Source organism: Arachis stenosperma, chromosome 4 (genome assembly GCF_014773155.1).
Source record: "Arachis stenosperma cultivar V10309 chromosome 4, arast.V10309.gnm1.PFL2, whole genome shotgun sequence".
Classification (NCBI taxonomy): domain Eukaryota; kingdom Viridiplantae; phylum Streptophyta; class Magnoliopsida; order Fabales; family Fabaceae; genus Arachis; species Arachis stenosperma.
In genome coordinates, this window is record NC_080380.1 from 43,178,175 (window position 1) to 43,183,291 (window position 5,117).

General features: G+C 32.9%; 1 non-coding gene across 1 annotated transcript; it reads right to left on the bottom strand.

Annotated features, from left to right (window-relative positions):
- Nucleotides 1–4,392: 4,392 nt before the first annotated feature.
- Nucleotides 4,393–4,497, bottom strand: LOC130977892 (small nucleolar RNA R71). Its single transcript, XR_009085564.1, has one exon. It is a non-coding gene; the product is annotated as a small nucleolar RNA R71 (small nucleolar RNA).
- Nucleotides 4,498–5,117: the final 620 nt, after the last annotated feature.

Genomic DNA, 5,117 nt, shown 5'->3' on the forward strand with positions numbered 1-5,117 from the left:
ATTTTTACCTTGTTACAACTTCATATACCATTATTAAATAAAATAAAATAATAGATTTGGGCCAATATTATACAACTTTTTTATTTTTTTAATCTTTTTTACCGTTATTATTTCTTATTAATATTTAGAATAAAAAATGTTTAGCGGATAATTTGATCATGACGATAAATTAGTGCATTACATAAAGTTTAAAATTAAAGTTAGAAATAGCTCGTAAACCAAAAAGCGTATTCGGGCTTTTATTTTTGTTTAAATCCAATAACATCCTCAAGTTTTTTTAAATAACATCCACAATCCATTATTTATTGTCTGAGCATAGACATTTTTAGCCTGGTGTTAAGTATTGATAATTGTAAATTTCATTAGATAATTTTAAATTTCATTTAGCCTGATGTTTGTGTCCACAAATTGTTCAATATTATCATCAGTCAATATTAGCGCCTGCAAACCCACTTTTGATTATTTAAACACCTAAGAAAATAATAAAGAGTGATAACTCATAAATCTAGATTTCGTATATCTTAGTATCTTTTACTGAGGCAATTGTGGAGATAGCTTAATATTAAGTGGGTTAGGACAGATTACACTAACCATTAATCTCGGCGGAATACAGTAAAAATTCATGCAAAACTGATGAGCGGATAATTTATACGCTTTTTTGCATTATTTTTAGGTAGTTTTTAGTAGGATCTAGCTACTTTTAGGGATGTTTTCATTAGTTTTTATGCAAAATTTACATTTCTGGACTTTACTATGAGTTTGTGTGTTTTTCTGTGATTTCAGGTATTTTTTGGTTGAAATTGAGGGACCTGAGCAAAAATCTGATTCAGGCTGAAAAAAGACTGCTGATGTTGTTGGATTCTGACCTCCCTGCACTCGAAATGGATTTTCTAGAGCTACATAACTCCAAATGGCATGCTCTCAACGGCGTTGGAAAGTAGACATTCAGAGATTTCCAACAATATATAATAGTCCAAACTTTGTTTGAGCTTAGACAACGCCAGTTTCATGCTGCATTCTGGAGTAAAACGCCAGAAACACGTCACAAACCAGAGTTAAACGCCAAAAACACGTTACAACTTGGCATTTAACCCCAAGAGAAGCCTCTGCACGTGTAAAGCTCAAGCTAAGCCCAAGCACACACCAAAGTGGGCCCCGAAAGTGGATTTTTGCACTTAGACTTATTTCTGTAAACCCTAGTAGCTAGTCTAGTATAAATGAGACTTTTTACTATTGTATTTTCATCTTGGAATTAATTTGGGATTTTACATCTTTGATCATATTTGGGGGCTGGCCATTCCGCCATGCCTGGACCATCACTTATGTATTTTCAACGGTGGAGTTTCTATACACCATAGATTAAGGGTGTGGAGCTCTGCTGTACCTCGAGTTTTAATGCAATCATTACTATTTTCTATTCAATTCAGCTTATTCTTGTTCTAAGATATTCGTTGCACTTCAACATGATGAATGTGATGATCCGTGACATTCATCATCATTCTCACCTATGAACGCGTGACTGACAACCACTTCCGTTCTACCTTAGACTGAGCGTGTATCTCTTGGATTCCTTAATCAGAATCTTTGTGGTATAAGCTAGAACCCTTTGGCGGCCATTCTTGAGAATTCGAAAAGTCTAAACCTTGTCTGTGGTATTCCGAGTAGGATTCAGGGATTGAATGACTGTGACGAGCTTCAAACTTGCGATTATTGGGCGTGGTGACAGATGCAAAAAAATCAATGGATTCTATTCTGACATGATCGAGAACCGACAGATGATTAGCTGTGCTGTGACAAGAGCATTTGGACTATTTTCACTGAGAGAATGGTAAGTAGCCATTGACAACGGTGATGCCCTACATACAGCTTGCCATGGAAAAGAGTTTGAAGAATTGGATGAAGGCAGTAGGAAAACAGACAAACGCCAAGAAAAAAATATCTCTATACACTTATCTGAAATTCCTACCATTGAATTACATAAGTATCTCTATCTTTATTTTATTGATTTATTTATTATTATTTTCAAAAACCATTATAAACCAATTGAATTCACCTAACTAAGATTTACAAGATGACTATAGCTTGCTTCATACGAACAATCTTCGTGGGATCGACCCTTGCTCACGTAAGGTTTATTACTTGGACGATCCAGTGCACTTGCTGGTTAGTTGTGCGAAGTTGTGAAGAATGTGAGTGAACCATAGTAGTGTGCACTAAGTTTTTGGAGCCATTGCTAAGAATTGTTTGAGTTATGAAAAGAGTAAATCACAATTTTGCCTATCAAGTTTTTGGCGCCGTTGCCAGGGATTGTTTGAGTTTGGACAACTGACGGTTCATCTTGTTGCTCAGATTAGATAATTTTCTTTTCAAAAAGTTTTCAAAATTCTTTCAAAATTTTTTCTCTCTTTTTCGTTTTTCCAAAATTAATTTTCGAAAAAAATCCAAAAAAATTCATAAAATCATAAAAATAAAAAATATTTTGTGTTTCTTGTTTGAGTCTTGAGTCAATTTTTTAGTTTGGTGTCAATTGCATGTTTTTAAAAATTTATGCATGGTGTTCTTCATGATCTTCAAGTTGTTCTTGACAAGTCTTCTTGTTTGATCTTTAAATTTTCTTGTTTTGTGTTTTTTGTTGTTTTTCATATGCATTTTTGCATTCATAATGTCTAAGCATTAAAAATTTCTAAGTTTGGTGTCTTGCATGTTTTTCTTTTCTTGAAAATTTTTCAAAAATAAGTCTTGATGTTCATCTTGATCTTCAAAGTGTTCTTGGTGTTCATCTTGACATTCATAGTGTTCTTGTATGCATTATGTGTTTTGATCTTAATTTTTCATGTCTTGTGTCAATCTTGCCGTTTATTCAAAAAAAAAGAGAAAAACACAAATATGACATCTTTTCCTTTTTTCTCTCTCCTCATTAAAATTTCAAAAATAAAAAAGAATATTTTTCTTATTTTGCTCATAATTTTCGAAAATTTGAGTTGACTTAGTCAAAATTTTTTAAAACTTAGCTATTTCTTATAAGTCAAGTCAAATTTTCAATTTTAAAAATCTTATCTTTTCAAAATCTTTTTCAAAAATCAAATCTTTTTCATTTTTCTTTTATGATTTTCGAAAATTTGAAAATTTATTTTCAAAATCTTTTTCTTATCTTTATCTCAAAATTTTGAAAACTTTACTAACAATTAATGTGATTGATTCAAAAAATTTTTTTACTTTCTTGTTAAGAAAGGTTCAATCTTTAAATTCTAGAATCATATCTTTTAGTTTCTTGTTAGTCAAGTAATCAATTTTAATTTTAAAAATTAAATCTTTTTCAAAATATCTTTTTCAATCATATCTTTTTAAAATATCTTTTTCAAATCATATCTTTTTCAAAAATTTTGATTTCAAAATATCTTTTCTAACTTCTTATCTTTTCAAAATTGATTTTCAAATCTTTTTCAACTAACTAATTGACTTTTTGTTTGTTTCTTATCTTTTTCAAAATCACCTAACTACTTTTCTCTCTCTAATTTTCGAAAATCATCTCCCTCTTTTTCAAAATTCTTTTAATTAACTAATTATTTCAAATTCTAATTTTGATTTTATTCCTTCTCTTAGTTTTCGAATTTTAACTTTAATTTAAAATAAAAACAAAAATATTTTTCTTTTATTTTAAGTTAATTTTCGAAAACCCCTCTCTCTCATCTCTTTCTATTTATTCATTCATTTACTAACACTTCTCTTCATCTTAAAATTTGAACCCACTCTTCCTCTCTGAGTTCGAATTTTTCTCTTTTCCTTCTTCTATTCTTTTCTTATTCTACTAACATAAAGGAATCTCTCTACTGTGGTAAAGAGGATCCCTATTATTATTTTCTGTTCTCTTCTTTTTTCATATGAGCAGGAACAAGGACAAGAATATTCTTGTTGAAGCAGATCCTGAACCTGAAAGGACTCTAAAGAGGAAACTAAGAGAAAAACAACCTTACAGAAATTTTTGAAAAGGAAGAGGAGATGGCAGCCGAAAATTATAATGCAAGGAGGATGCTTGGTGACTATACTACACCTACTTCCAAATTTGATGGAAGAAGCATCTCAATCCCTTCTATTGGAGCAAAAAATTTTGAGCTGAAACCTTAATTAGTTGCTCTAATGCAACAGAACTGCAAGTTCCATGGACTTCCATTAGAAGATCCCTATCAGTTTTTAATTGAATTCTTGCAGATCTGTAAGACTGTTAAGACTAATGGAGTAGATCCTGAAGTCTACAGGCTCTTGCTTTTCCCTTTTGCTATAAGAGACAGAGCTAGAACATGGTTGGACTCACAACCTAAAGATAGCCTGGACTCTTGGGATAAGCTGGTCACGGCCTTCTTGGCTAAGTTCTTTCCTCCTCAAAAGCTGAGCAAGCTTAGAGTGGATGTTCAGACCTTCAAACAAAAAGATGGTGAATCCCTCTATGAAGCTTGGGAAAGATACAAGCAGATGACCAAAAGGTGTCCTTTCTGACATGCTTTCAGAGTGGACCATTTTGGATATATTCTATTATGGTCTATCTGAGTTTTCTAAGATGTTACTGGACCATTCTACAGGTGGATCCATTCACCTAAAGAAAACGCCTGTAGAAGCTCAAGAACTCATTGACATGGTTGCAAATAACCAATTCATGTACACCTCTGAGAGGAATCCTGTGAGTAATGGGACTCCTCAGAAAAGGGGAGTTCTTGAAATTGATGCTTTGAATGCCATATTGGCTCAGAACAAAATGTTGACTCAGCAAGTCAACATGATTTCTCAAAGTCTGAATGGATGGCAAAATGCATCCAACAGTACTAAAGAGGCATCTTCTGAAGAAGAAGCTCATGATCCTGAGAACCCTGCAATGGCAGAGGTGAATTACATGGGTGAACCCTATGGGAACACCTATAATTCCTCATGGAGAAATCATCCAAATTTCTCATGGAAGGATCAGCAAAAGCCTCAACAAGGCTTTAATAATGGGGGAAGAAATAGGCTCAGCATTAGCAAGCCTTTCCCATCATCTTCTCAGCAACAGACAGAGAATTCTGAGCAGAGCTCCTCTAGCTTAGCAAATATAGTCTCTGATCTGTCTAAGGCCACTTTAAGTTTCA